This window comes from Rhinatrema bivittatum, chromosome 6 (assembly GCF_901001135.1).
Source record: "Rhinatrema bivittatum chromosome 6, aRhiBiv1.1, whole genome shotgun sequence".
Classification (NCBI taxonomy): domain Eukaryota; kingdom Metazoa; phylum Chordata; class Amphibia; order Gymnophiona; family Rhinatrematidae; genus Rhinatrema; species Rhinatrema bivittatum.
In genome coordinates this window covers 62,333,499-62,348,626 of record NC_042620.1, presented here as the reverse complement: position 1 = coordinate 62,348,626, position 15,128 = coordinate 62,333,499, and the positions used below count along the sequence as shown (strand labels likewise).

At 42.2% G+C, this 15,128-nt stretch overlaps 1 protein-coding gene across 3 annotated transcripts in view; it reads right to left on the bottom strand.

Moving 5' to 3' along the window:
• KYNU (kynureninase) overlaps positions 1-15,128 on the bottom strand; it is a 227,840-nt gene that overhangs the window by 150,656 nt on the left and 62,056 nt on the right. The window lies entirely within an intron of this gene.

The window sequence follows — 15,128 nt, the reverse complement described above, 5'->3', positions numbered from 1 at the left end:
TAAATCTAACATAATACAAGTTAAAGTAAAACTATGAATTGAAAACAAGATAACATGGAAAGATTTCCATGTTTTACTAAAAAAATCAATGTTAAAGGGGTGTGTGCCACAAAAATATAGAATATGGATCTTCTGAAGAATGGTAGTCCAAACTTTCTCTAATCAAAAGTCAAATTATGTTTTCTAAACATCCAAATGATAGCAGATTTCAAAATAAATGAAATTAAAGGGCAAATTTTAAATCCCCCGCATGCGTAAAATCCGGGGCTTACACGTGTGACTGGGCCTTACACGCATTTTAGAAGGGGTCCGGCCATGCGCATAAACCACAGTTAATGCAGAAATTCCGGGCTCCTTGAAAGGGGAAGGCCGGGGGGTGGGGAGGGGCGGGCCAGGACAGCGCCATTGTTCGCTGTCCTGAAGACCTGGCTCCTGGCGCGTGCAACTTACTTCAGCTCGGGAGCTGAAATAAGTTGCTGAAAAAAGGTAAAAAAAACCCCCAAAACTTGGGTTTAATTGGAGCAAGCTGGGAGGAAACTGGGGAAGAAGGCCAGGATGTGTCGCCGTGCGGGAATTGCCTAAGTCCTTCCCCCCTTGTGTGTGCCGCCAGCACATACGTGCGTGGAGTATAAAATCCAGCGTGCATGTGCGAGCGGCCCCTGGATTTTATAACATGCGTGCACCAGTGTTCGCATGTTATAAAATTGGCGCGTCCATTTTTGCACGCCAGGTAGCGCGTGCACATGGACGCGTGTGCGCACCTTTTATAATCTACCCCTAAATCTGTTTCACCAAAGCTGTAATGGGAGGGACAGGTTAAACTGAAACATGGTCTCTGTCAGGGAAGTGACTTTTGTTTGTTACCAGTCTTGATTTCATCTATTTAGAAATATGTTACCATTCGGATGTTGAATAAACACAATATGACTTTCGATTACCATTCTTCAGAAGAGCCAGATTGTTTATTTTTGTGGTACACACTGCTTTGACAATGAATTTTTTTGTATAGTTCTTCCATATTGTAGTTTTATTGAAAAAATATACCTATGCACATTTTTACAAATCTAATGCAGAGACACACAGTATGAAAGATTTGGGGTTTTAAAATTTTTTTTTTAATTTATATTTATTGAAATTAAAAAAAAAAGGAAAATGCATAAAAAAGATGGTGTCATTTTGTACAGTACAATTAAATATAATGCTGCCCTCAGTCTGCTAATACCATTTTCAGTTGTGGCAGTGGTGGAGCAGGAGTGAATAGGTATTGGTCCTGCTCTGTGAAGAAATTTTCAGCTGCAGGGTAAGAGGGTCCAGGGGTAGGGATTAAGGATTAGGAATAGAGAGGGCCAAGCTGTGTTTTTTCAGCTGCAGACTCATCATTTTTTTTTAGTTTAATTTAGTTTTTTTTGTTTTATTTTTAAGTTTATGTGTTCCTTTTTCATTTTAAAGAAATTAAAAGGAACAAAACAAATGAAATAATAAAAAATAAACCAAAACACTAATTCTTGTGATATACAATGTTCTATATTGTGTAATCTACAAAGTGGAAATGGTGTACAACAAAATCAAACAAATAAAACACAATCAAAATGGATTCATCACAAATAAAAAATTAAAAGTAAGCTGGAAAGGAAAGATGGAAAAAGAAGTGTGTGTGTGTGTGTGTGTGGGGGAGAAACAAAATGAGTACTGAAGAAAAAGAGGAAGTAAATATTTCAGAAAAATGGAAACTTGTTCAAGAATAAGTGAGTCATCATATGAAGCTGAAGGGAGAGAAGCTCACAAGAAAATACATTTTTACTGAGAGGATAGTGAATACCTGGAACAACCTTCCAGTGGAGGTAATAGGAATCAAAACAGTTGCAGAATTCAAGTATAATCAAAGGAATCTTAGTGATGGAGGAAGGAAGAGAACTACAGATTAACAGGTAGATACAGTACAGTGCGCTCCGGCGGAGCGCTCTGTTAACCCGCGTTTTTGACGCGCTAGCTTTACCCCTTATTCAGTAAGGGGTAATAGCGCATCCAACCCCCCCCCCCCCCGAAACTAATAGCGCCCGCAACATGCAAATGCATGTTGATAGCCTTATTTTACTTTAAGAAATTAGCGCCTACCCAAATGTAGGCGTTAATTTCTCTCGGCACTGGGAAAGTGTACAGAAAAAACAGTAAAAACTACTTTTCTGTACACCCTCCGACTTAATATCATAGCAATATTAAGTCAGAGGTCCCAAAAGTTAAAAATAATCAAAAATTTAAAAAAAAAATTAAAATCAGCCCACGGATCGCGGGTTGAAAACTGGATGCTCAATTTTGCCGGCGTCCGGTTTCCAAACCCGTGGCTGTCAGCAGGTTTGAGAACCAACACCGGCAAAGTTGAGCGTTGGTTGTCAAACTCGCTGACAGCCGCTGCTCCTGTCCAAAAAGAGGCTTTAGGGATGCGCTAGTGTCCCTAGCGCTTCTTTTTACCGTGGACCCTAATTTGAATAATTTTATTTACTGAATCGCGCGTACAGGAGAGTGGCCTGTGTGCACGCTGGGAGAGCGTGCGCTCACCCACTCTCCCGCAATTTTTACTGTATCGGCCTGTAAGTGAGACAGATATCAGAATAGGCAGGTATAAACAGACAGACTAGATGGCAAATGGGAGCACTTGGTGAGCCTGCTAGTTTTCAACAGCAGATCTAGCAGGGTAAGAGAAGTGGGATTTCTTCGGCTCCCACTACTAGTTTTCTTTTACAGAATGGGGTAGGATTTTCTAGGAGCTATGCTGGAGACCAGTGGGGTCTCCTGAGAGGCGGGAAATATGCTAATCAGGGCAACATACATAGAAACATAGAAATGACGGCAGAAGAAGACCAACCGGTCCATCCAGTCTGCCCAGCAAGCTTCACACATTTGTTCTCATACTTAACTGTTTCTCTTGGCTCTTAGTAACCTTATGTTCTAATTCCCTTTTCACCCCCACCATTAATGTAGAGAGCAGTGCTGGAGCTGCTTCCAAGTGAAATATTAAGTTTGATTAGTTGGGTAAGCGGCAGCATAGCTCTCTGCCATGAAGCAGAGGGCAATGCTGGAAATGTGTGAAGTATCAGTTTTTCTTTTCCCCTGTCATTGAAGCAAGGAGTCATGCCGGACATGCACCGAAAGTGAAGAATGCCTTGAAAGTCACATTAACTATCATCAAATATTGAAAAGCCTAATAATTGGTAATACCTATAAGCCCATGAACCCATCCCTGTTTTTTTTCTTTTTTCTTTTCTTTTTTTAATTGGGAGATGGATGCCCTTCATCCTTCTACTCTGTGAAGGTGGACACCTACCACCGGCCACTGGCATCCCGCTCCGTTAATGCCTCTGTGGCTACTGCCGCTCCATGCAGTGTTTTACTACCTGCTCTTTATATGCGTCCTCTAGAACTGATGGATCCCATCCCTGGGTTTTTTTATTATTTATTTAATTGGGAGATGACAGCCCTCCATCCTTCCGCTCCGTGAAGGTGGACACCTACCACTGGCCACTGGCATCCCGCTCCGTGAATGCCTCTGTGGCTACTGCCGCTCTGTGCAGTATTTTACTACCTGCTCTTTATATGGACACCTACCACTGGCCACTGGCATCCCGCTCCGTGAATGCCTCTGTGGCTACTGCCGCTCCGTGCAGTATTTTACTACCTGCTCTTTATATGTGTCCTCTAGACCTGATGGATCCCATCCCTGTTTTGTTTTTTGTTTTTGTTTTTTATTTAATTGGGAGATGACAGCCCTACATCCTTCCGCTCCATGAAGGTGGACACCTACCACTGGCCACTGGCATCCCGCTCCGTGAATGCCTCTGTGGCTACTGCCGCTCCGTGCAGTATTTTACTACCTGCTCTTTATATGCGTCCTCTGGACCTGATGGATCCACAATATTTATCCCATGCCCCTTTGAAGTGCTTCACAGTTTTGGACTTCACCACTTCCTCCGGAAGGGCATTCCAGGCATCCACCACTCTCTCCGTGAAGAAATTCTTCCTGACATTGGTTCTTAGTCTTCCTCCTTGGAGCCTCAGCTCGTGACCTCTGGTTCTGCTGATTTTTTTCTGTTGGAAAAGGTTTGTCATTGTCTTTGGATCGTTAAAGTTTTTCAAGTATCTGAAAGTTTGAATCATATCACCCCTGCTCCTCCTTTCCTCCAGGGTGTACATATTTAGATTCTTCAATCTCTCCTCGTATGTCAACCGATGAAGACCCTCCACCTTCCTGGTCGCCCTTCTCTGTACCGCCTCCAACTTGTCCTTGTCTCTTTGTAGATATGGTCTCCAGAACTGAACACAGTACTCCAGGTGAGGCCTCACCAAGGACCTGTACAAGGGGATTATCACTTCCCTTTTCTTACTCGATATTCCTCTCTCTATGCATCCCAGCATTCTTCTGGCTTTTGCAATCGCCTTGTCGCATTGTTTCGCCGACTTCATATCATTAGACACTATCACCCCAAGGTCTCTCTCCTGCTCCGTGCACATCAGCCTTTCCCCCCCCATCGAATACAGTTCATTCGGATTTCCACTCCCCAAATGCATGACTTTGCACTTCTTGGCATTGAATTTCAGCTGCCATATCTTCGACCACTCTTCCAGCTTCCTTAAATCCCGTCTCATTCTCTCCACTCCTTCCGGCGTGTCCACTCTGTTGCAGATCTTAGTGTCGTCCGCAAAAAGACAAACCTTACCTTCTATCCCGTCCGCAATGTCGCTCACAAAGATATTGAACAGGACCGGTCCCAACACCGATCCTTGCGGTACACCACTTAAAACCGCTCTCTCTTCAGAGAAAGTTCCATTTACCATCACGCATTGTCTTCTGTCCGTCAACCAGTTTGCAATCCAGGTCACCACTTCGGCACTCACTCCCAAGCAGCCCCAGCAATCCTTGCTATTGAGGTGAATCTTTTGTCCTGCTGGTGGCGGTGGTGGGAAGACCGGGTCTCTGGGGTTGGGGGATGTGAACTATGAACACTTTTATTTCTCAGGAGCAAGGTGCTAGTAGTTATCTAGTTGGGATGTGCAGTATGTAGGGAGATACTCCATATTTAACCACTGAAAGAACCCAATATGAATCATAATAGCCAAGAAGTATACTGACCAGTATACTGACAGGCCAAAACACTTTCACAGCTAAAGAAAATAAATGTCCAGATGAGAACTTTAAACCAGAATTGAAGGAAACTTATCAAGATCTGCCTGGTTGTAAGTTCCTGTGTAAAAAAAACCAAGGCAGAGGAACAATGCAGCAACTTAAACTCATAAGCAGAAGTCACAGACTGGCCTAGGGAAGTCCAGAGTTCAGAGAGACCCCCAACCTCGGATGAAGGGGGACATTCTGAAACAGAGAAAAAGCTGATGTAGCTGACAGCCTTAGTGGCAGGACCCCACTGAAGAAAAGAGGAGGGGAGAAAAGACCTGTAATGTGGCAAAGAACTTCCACCCACTACTTGATTATGCATGAGCTTATGCATATTTATCAGTTGGAAAGTATAAGAAGGAAGGCAAATAGGGAGAAAGGGAGTGGACCTGAAGCAGCCCCAGCAATCCTTGCTATTGAGGAGGGAGAAGACAAAGTGTGGCCAGGAGACCAGAGAGAGGAGATGCCCTGCCTAGGGTTGGACAACGGCATGGAGTCTGAGGTGGTCAGAAAGTGAGAGCAGCCTGGCAGCTCTGCCAGTAACAGACCTGGAAGCAAGCCTCTTTCCCAGAGGGTTCTTCAGACCTCCAGCCAGAGCCTGCTTCAGAGGTAAACAGAGGGAAATTGCCTGAAGTTGGGTCCATGGGTAAGTGAGTTAGCCATAAGTATTAATATATTAGGCAGGCTATGATTAATGGCATGCTTGAAACCACCCATGGTACAGAACTTTTTTTTAGGGTAAACTGGTGCTTAGTGGCCAGGATGTTAGACATGTTGTTATCTTCTAAATGCTAATCCTGCCAAATTTGATAAATAAAAGTCTAATTCTGAGGAGAACACATTGTCTCTTGCTGAACTTTGGATCGTGAACTGACGTGGGAGGGGAACTGGAAGTGTCCTTTAGCAAATAGGTCCCTGCACTCCTAAACTTACTTACAATTCATTGCTTCAGTCATTTCATTCAGTTTGTCGATATGTGCATATCACATGAATGGATAGTAGGCACACAAAATGGATGGTATGTAGGTATGTATTTGGCCAGCTATATACATGCATACTATCCGTTTTGCCTGCCTACTATCCATTCCTGAAATATGTATGTACCACCAAAATGAATGAAATGAATGAAGCAATGAACGCACATCTCTGCTATCTTGATTTACCATGGCTGGTAATGCGTTTACTTTACCACCTCCAGTAATGGATGCATGCTATTGGCCACTGTAACAATGTAACACTATTTTCTATATGAAGCCTTAAGCTCCTTTAGTAAATACCATAAGAACATAAGAAATTGCCATACTGGGTCAGACAAAGGTCCATCGAGCCCAATATCCTTTTTCAAACAGTGGCTAATCCAGGTTATACATACTTGGCAAAAACACAAACTAAGTAGATCCAATGCTATTGATGCCAGTAATAGCAGTGGTTATTCCTTAAGACAACTTGATGAATAGCAGTTAATGGCAATAAGCAGATGTTAAAAACTCACATTAACAGTTGTTTTTTTTTTTTTAACAGACTTTAGTAAATTGACTCCTTTGTTCATAGTTAGATCATGAGTCCCCCAAGTAGCCAATGTTACTATGTTCTTCTTCATTTCTTTCTGTTCCTATGATCCTAAGAATGTTAACAATAGATTCAAGTAGGATATCAAATATAAGACAAGATAACAAACAGATAGATAAGATAAAGAGAAAGAAAAATATATTTTGCAGAGTTCATTGAGATTGATTGTTTCTATTCAGTACCATTTTTTTTACCTTACTGCTAATGCAAGGTTATGCCACATTATTAATTTTAATGATGAAATTAATGGTTAATCATGGCCTGATGGCAGTAATGACCAGAAAATTTCAAAGACAGACACCTTAAATCAATAATTCATAAAAATGCAACATACATATTTTCTATTACAATTAATCTTTCATTTCTAAATAATCAAAGGAACAGGCTTTATGGGGAATATCACTGAAAACATGTGACTCTTCTACTTGTTTAGTTAATGATTAAGAAAGAAAGAAAGATTATACTAGTGGTGTGCATGGTTAAAAGGGCATGGTTAAAAGGGGAGGTGAAAGCTATTTTAGCCAAAAGATCTTCATTCAAAAATTGGAAGAAGGATCCAACAGAAGAAAATAGGATAAAGCATAAACACTGGCAAGTTAAATGTAAGACATTGATAAGACAGGCTAAGAGAGAATTTGAAAAGAAGTTGGCTGTACAGGCAAAAACTCACAGTAAAAACTTTTTAAAATATATCCACAGCAGAAAGCCTGTGAGGGAGTCAGTTGGACTGTTAGATGATCGAGGGGTTAAAGGGGCACTTAGAGAAGATAAGGCCATCGCGGAAAGATTAAATTATTTCTTTGCTTCGGTGTTTACTGAAGAGGATGTTGGGGAGGTATCCGTAATGGAGAAGGTTTTCATGGGTAATGATTCAGATGGACTGAATCAAATCACTGTGAACCTAGAAGATGTGGTAGGCCTGATTGACAAACTGAAGAGTAGTAAATCACCTGGACCAGATGGTATACACCCCAAGGTTCTGAAGGAACTAAAAAATGAAATTTCAGACCTATTAGTAAAAATTTATAACCTGTCATTAAAATCATCCATTGTACCTGAAGACTGGAGGATAGCAAATGTAACCCCAATATTTAAAAAGGGCTCCAGGGGCAATCTGGGAAACTACAGACCAGTTAGACTGACTTCAGTAACAGGAAAAATAGTGGAAAGTGTTCTAAATATCAAAATCACAGAACATATAGAAAGACATGGTTTAATGGAACAAAGTCAACATGGCTTTACCCAGGGCAAGTCTTGCCTCACAAATCTGCTTCACTTTTTTGAAGGAGTTAATAAACATGTGGATAAAGGTGAACCGGTAGATATAGTATACTTGGATTTTCAGAAGGCGTTTGACAAAGTTCCTCATGAGAGGCTTCTAGGAAAAGTAAAAAGTCATGGGATAGGTGGCGATGTCCTTTCATGGATTGCAAACTGGCTAAAAGACAGGAAACAGAGAGTAGGATTAAATGGACAATTTTCTCAGTGGAAGGGAGTGGACAGTGGAGTGCCTCAGGGAACTGTATTGGGACCCTTACTTTTCAATATAAATGATCTGGAAAGAAATATGACAAGTGAGATAATCAAATTTGCAGATGACACAAAATTGTTCAGAGTAGTTAAATCACAAGCAGATTGTGATAAATTGCAGGAAGACCTTGTGAGACTGGAAAATTGGGCATCCAAATGGCAGATGAAATTTAATGTGGATAAGTGCAAGGTGATGCATATAGGGAAAAATAACCCATGCTATAATTACACAATGTTGGGTTCCATATTAGGTGCTACAACCCAAGAAAGAGATCTAGGTGTCATAGTGGATAACACATTGAAATCGTCGGTTCAGTGTGCTGCGGCAGTCAAAAAAGCAAACAGAATGTTGGGAATTATTAGAAAGGGAATGGTGAATAAAACGGAAAATGTCATAATGCCTCTGTATCGCTCCATGGTGAGACCGCACCTTGAATACTGTGTACAATTCTGGTCGCCGCATCTCAAAAAAGATATAATTGCGATGGAGAAGGTACAGAGAAGGGCTACCAAAATGATAAGGGGAATGGAACAGCTCCCCTATGAGGAAAGACTAAAGAGGTTAGGACTTTTCAGCTTGGAGAAGAGAAGACTGAGTGGGTATATGATAGAGATGTTTAAAATCATGAGAGGTCTAGAACGGGTAGATGTGAATCAGTTATTTATTCTTTCGGAGAGTAGAAAGACTAGGGGGCACTCCATGAAGTTAGCATGGGGCACATTTAAAACTAATCGGAGAAAGTTCTTTTTTACTCAACGCACAATTAAACTCTGGAATTTGTTGCCAGAGGATGTGGTTAGTGCAGTTAGTATAGCTGTGTTTAAAAAAGGATTGGATAAGTTCTTGGAGGAGAAGTGCATTACCTGCTATTAATTAAGTTGACTTTGATAATAATCACCGCTATTACTAGCAATGGTAACATGGATAGACTTAGTTTTTGGGTACTTGCCAGGTTCTTATGGCCTGGATTGGCCACTGTTGGAAACAGGATGCTGGGCTTGATGGACCCTTGGTCTGACCCAGTATGGTATTTTCTTATGTTCTTATGTTCATTGCCGTTTCGTTTTCGGGTCCGGGATGGGCCATTTCGGTCTAATCCCCGGATCGGAAAACTTTTTTCGTCACAATTTCGTGTAAAAAAAAATGAAACTCCCTAACACTTCAAATTTAAGTAAATGCAAACCCCCCCCCCCACCCTCCTGACCCCCCCAAGGCTTTCCAAAAATCCCTGGTGGTCCAGCAGGGGTGCTAGGAGTGATCTCCCGCTCTCGGGCCATCGACTGCCAGTAATCAAAATGGTGCTGGTGGCCCTTTGCCCTTACCATGTGACATGGGCTACCGGTGCCATTGGTCATCTCCTGTCACATGGTAGGAGCAATGGACAGTCCAGTACAAAGGGCCACAGGTTCCATTTTGATTACTGGTGTTGACGGCCCGAGAGCAGGAGATCACTTCCGGGACCCTTGCTGGACCACCAGGACCTTGGAAAGCCTTGGGGGGGGGGGTATATTTAAATAAATTTGAAGGGTTGGGGCAGGTTTTTTTTTTTTTTTTTTAAGTAAATGTGCCCTTCCCCCCTTTCATTTTTTTTTGCTTCCTGAAATATAACAAAATTGGAAATATCATCTTTATTTCCTATTTCATTGCAAACGACTGCATACTACTAGATTATACATATATATATTGTTGCAGTTTGCGGCTTGTGCTGCACTACTCACCCAATGCTGCCATTCTCCTCTTTGCGGCAGGACAGTGCCACTACACTCAGCATTGCAGGACACTGCCAGCTCTCCCCAGTGTGCGCACATGTTGATGCTGACCCTCTTAAAGGCCCCGTGGTAGGAAACCCACCCCCCACACACACACACAGCATCCTCACATGACATCATCAGACTAACTCTACATAAGGCCACCTTGGACACCCTTCCGATGCCTCAGCAACAGGTTCATCTATCTAGTACTGCATGTTGCCAACTTTTTCCTGTCTCGTCTACCCAGCTTGTTCCTACCTCATGCATTCAGCCTGATCTTGTTCACCTTTCCCATTTTCCTCCTTGGAAGGATAGGATGCATACCTGGTATTGACCATTGCTTGGAATCTCGTTTTGTCTGATTGTTACCTCCACCAACCCTAGCTTGGCTCTGGACTCTGCTACTTTGTCTAATCCCAGAGTCCCTCACTTAAGTCCTGCCAGCCCCGGCACCCAAAGGCTCTACCCAAGAGGAATGAGGGAAGGTATAGGGTGAAGCCTCCCACTGGTCTCTATCATATTAAGATCTGTCTACTGTTGGTGGAAACCAGCAGGGCCACTCTTCACAGGCTGAGCCAATCTCCCCAGTCCAAGTGTCCACAGACACAACTCTTTGCTGAGGCAATGGACTCAGCAGACGTATCTTCATTCCAAATAATCCCATGCTTGGATTTCAGGCTTTAGGAGCCACAAAGTATCTTGGAAAAGCTTTCCGAAGCCATAGACAATCTCACACTCCAGCTGGATTCGCTGACTTTGGCATCCGCACTGTCTCTGCCTGTGCCCGTGCTGATGCCTCCTTCACCGGTTAACTGCCCGGTTCCTCAGCTGCCAGTGCCCACAAACTACTTGGTGATCCTACATGAAGTTGGGATTCCTTAATCAAAGTAGAATGCATTTTAATATTCATCTGCCCTCTTTCCTGATGACTAGTGTAAGACCACCTACATACTCTACTTGTTGGACTGTCCAGCTTTGGCATGGGTTCTCCTCTTTGGGAGCAAGGGGATCCCATTTTACTGGACCTTCATGTCACCCTGGAGCAGTTCTGTATTGAGTTTGAAGAACCTAGCCAAGAAAACTCATTGGTTTCGGACTTGCTCCACATTTGCTAGAGCGCTCGTAACTTGAGAGAATATGCCATGAAATTTTGAACTCTGGCCTCTGAGCTCAACTGGCATGAGGATAGTCTTGTCACTATATTTCTGGAGGGATGAGCTCACAGCCAGGGAATTACTGGCCTCCCTGGAGACTCTCATTGTCTTAACTGGCAAGATCGACCATCATGTGCAGGAGAGGGCTCAAGAGAATCGTCCGGCATGCAAGTCTTTCACTTTGGCCCATTTTCAATGTCTACCTACACCTGGTCCTATTCCACTGGTGGATCCAATTAGCTGCAGAATAACCCATGCAACTGGGTATCTGTAAACTTTCCCCCGAGGTGAGGTTCCATCGCAGGCAACAGAGGCTCTCTCTCTACAGTGCGGTCAGATGTCATCTCATTGCCTAATGCCCAGAGAAATCAGGCTCAACAGGGGAGATTATCTTGGGTCTGTCTGTTCCCGTTCCCCAACCTCTGGTGCCAGGCACACCTGAATTTGGCCCAACCTCATTTCCACACATTTCCCTCTTGAACTCATCCATCAGCTGCAAAAACCTACTGGTGCGTCTGTCGGTTGCAGATGGCTGCGACCGCTCTGCCTTACCTCTTTTCTTCCCTTTTCCTCCTCCTTGGGCAAGATGGCTGCTTCTGGTGCCGAGGGTCTCGGCATCTCCAACTCAGCATGGGCGTCCCAGTCCACCATGCTGATACACCCAGAGTCTTTGCTAAATAACGAGTAGGCAAAAAAACCCCCACTGTATCTGAAGCCAATATTTTAAAAAACAATATGTTTAAAAAATGAAGGAGACATATAAAAACACCTAAGTCAGCAAGTAAATAAAAAACAACATGCTGTATTCGGAAAACCAATGTGAGACACGGGTAGAATAATTGCCCAATACCGAGTATAACAAATAAAATTACCTTAAAAATCTATGAACAAGGCGTCTTGTAACCACTGCAATGCCTACTCATTATTTAGCATAGACTCTGGGTGCATCAGCATATTAAGTTTTTTCACCTGTCCTCGCAGCGATTTTAATTTAGCCCATTTTGATTTTGATATCTGTGTAGTTTTAAATATAGTCTGTGACTGCATGCCCATGTGAATTTGATTAGCAATTATTATAGTTGCTCGCACCAACATTTCTTATATTCTCACATTTCACTACATACATTTTTTTTTTAGTTTTACAGCAAGGAATCTGCATGGATAATTGGTAGTGTACTACTACGGCTTTGTCAAAAAGCTGCCTGCACAGGTAAATATAGTCTGTTTCTTAATTTCAAGCTATAATTTTAGTTTGACATTGAACTTTTTTATTTATATGTTTTCCTTTGTTGTTTTTAAGAAGTTTTTAACACACTACTGGATTTTAAGGACATTGCTTCCGAATAAGTGCTGCTAACACCGTTATCATTATTCAACAGGTAGTTAAATTAAGTTTTTTTAAATATATTTTTGTTTTTCATATAGGTACCAATTATAGATACTGTTATCATTTTTTTTTTTAAATTGGGAGGTTTTTTTGAAAAATGATGGATTTAAGTTAAATAATGGGAGGTCAAGTTTTGATACCTATATATTGTTCTTTTAGAGCTTAATAATATACAGTTGTTTTGAAAAACCAGATGTCAATTCTACAGCTCTTATCTTATCACATTATTCAAATCTGATAAGTAATACACTATCTCTGATTTGAGACACTGTTGAGCTTTCAAAATATATGATTACTAGTTGATCAGTGTACATTGAGTCTTTCATGTATTTTTCATATTTAAATCAGCTTTGGACCATTTATCCCATCACACCTGTTAACTTACGTTGTGTCTGTTTTTGTCGGTTGCATTCAGTATTTTCATATAATTTTTTATAATTTTAATTCTTTGTGCAGCATGGTTGTATATGTATGTTTATATATGTTTATTTATGTTTATATATTGGTTTTATTTGTTTTCTATGTACCCCTGAAGCAGCTCTTAATTGAGTGAAACTTGGCCTGAGTCGGGCTTTTTATTTATTAATAATTTAATTGGTGTTACCGATCTTCTTGGTCTTCTGGTCGCTACTTGCAACGCTGGATCGGTTTCCGGTTTGTTTCTTTGGACCTTCCCTTTTATGAAGTAGTCCTATACTGGACAGGATTCGGTACTGGAACTCAGGCGCCAAAGGAACAATGAGTAACTGGAGGTGCTCAAGCATAAAAAGGCCTAAGCCTTGCAAGTCCACGTCCAGAGGATAGGTGAGGGGAGGCGTCACTGACAGGCAAGGATCAGAGCTGGTGGCAAGTGGAAGTTGTGGCAAGCAATGTAGAACTCTGGACACAGGAAAATCTGTAGTGTAGTCATTCAAAGCAAGGGTCAGGACACTGAGAAGGAAGGCATAGTCAGGCATAGTGAAGGTCCGGGGCTGGAGAGAAGCTGAAGAGTAGTCGGGCGTAGCGGAGGTCCAGGGCTGGAGAGAAGCTGAAGTGTAGTCAGGTGTAGCAGAGGTCCAGGGCTGGAGAGAAGCTGAAGAGTAGTCAGGTGTAGCGGAGGTCCAGGGCTGGAGAGAAGCTGAAGAGTAGTCAGGTGTAGCGGAGGTCCAGGGCTGGAGAGAAGATGAAGAGTAGTCAGGCGTAGCGGAGGTCTGGGGCTGGAGAGAAGCTGAAGAGTAGTAAGGTGTAGCAAAGGTCCGGGGCTGGAGAGAAGCTGAAGAGTAGTCAGGTGTGGTGGTCAAATCCAAAGAGTCAGTCCAACACATAGATGAAACAGGAACAAGGAGAACAGGAACCGGGAACCACAGGGAAACAGAAACACACGAAGGAACAATTCTCGGATCAGCAACGAGGCTACTCTTGGCAATCCAGCTCAAAAGCCTGCTTGAACAAGTACGTTTTTAGTGCTTTCTCACATGAATTATTGGAATCTATTATTTGTATATGATTGGCCAAAGAGTTTCAAAATAATGGACCTGTCACAGAAAAGGCTCAAAAGTGGGTTTTATCAAGATATGTCAGCCTGGGAGAGAGCACTTCTAGCATAGGATATGTCAGCCTGGGAGAGAACACTTCTAGCTCAGTATTGAATACAGTCATTATCAACATATGTATCAATGCTAGTTTAAATTTGACTCTCCATTGAACTGGCAGCCAGAGAAGTGAGAATAATACAGGAGTGAAATTATCATGTATCTTGGTGCCTGTTAAGATCCTAGCTGCAGTGCTATGCACAGTCTGTATTAGTTGTGTAGGGATCTTGTTAGTCCCCTACTAGAGTGTGGTCAGGAAATACAATTTGGGCAAAGAGCAGCATAATGTTAATTTTGAGGGCTTAAAGCTCCCCCATGTGGAAGCTAGTAATGGATGAGTCCCTCTGACTTACATATCCTGACAACCATTTTTCCTTGTGCATTCCCTGTTTTCAGTTGTGGAGCTAGCATGCCTTGGCTGTCCTCTTAATTTTTATTGTTTGAGTTGATGCCTCCATGGAGATTTTTAGTTGGATGGGAGTTTCTTACCACTCTCCAAGTTAATTCTTTAATCTTCAATTGATTTATTTAAATTTGCACCCCAATAACTTGAACCTCATTTGAGATAATTTCATTTTTGCTCTACTATGAACTGGGAGAGGTTTCCTTCATGATCGAGGAACCTGTGATCATCAAAATCCAAGGAGGGGATGACTTTGAGCCATGCTGAGAGGAGGAAAGTGAAAGAGGAGAGAAAGGAGAGGAGTTGGACCCCAACAAGTGCTCATGTACATCTACTAGAGATTTGGAGATGAGGAGTAAAAAGGTATCATCCTGATACTGAAATGGGGAGAAGGAGAAGGACTTGTGACATTCAAGTACTATGAGGAGTGTTGAGACAATGAGGAGGACGTAGGAGATAAATGATTGTGTAATATACATTGAAAGGGAAGCCATCAACTTGATGGGTATCCAATGGGAGGGAAGAAATCAGTAACTTAAAGAACTAAATCAACTGACAATAACCTAAGCTTTAAACAAGACTGTAAGAAGTCACAAAT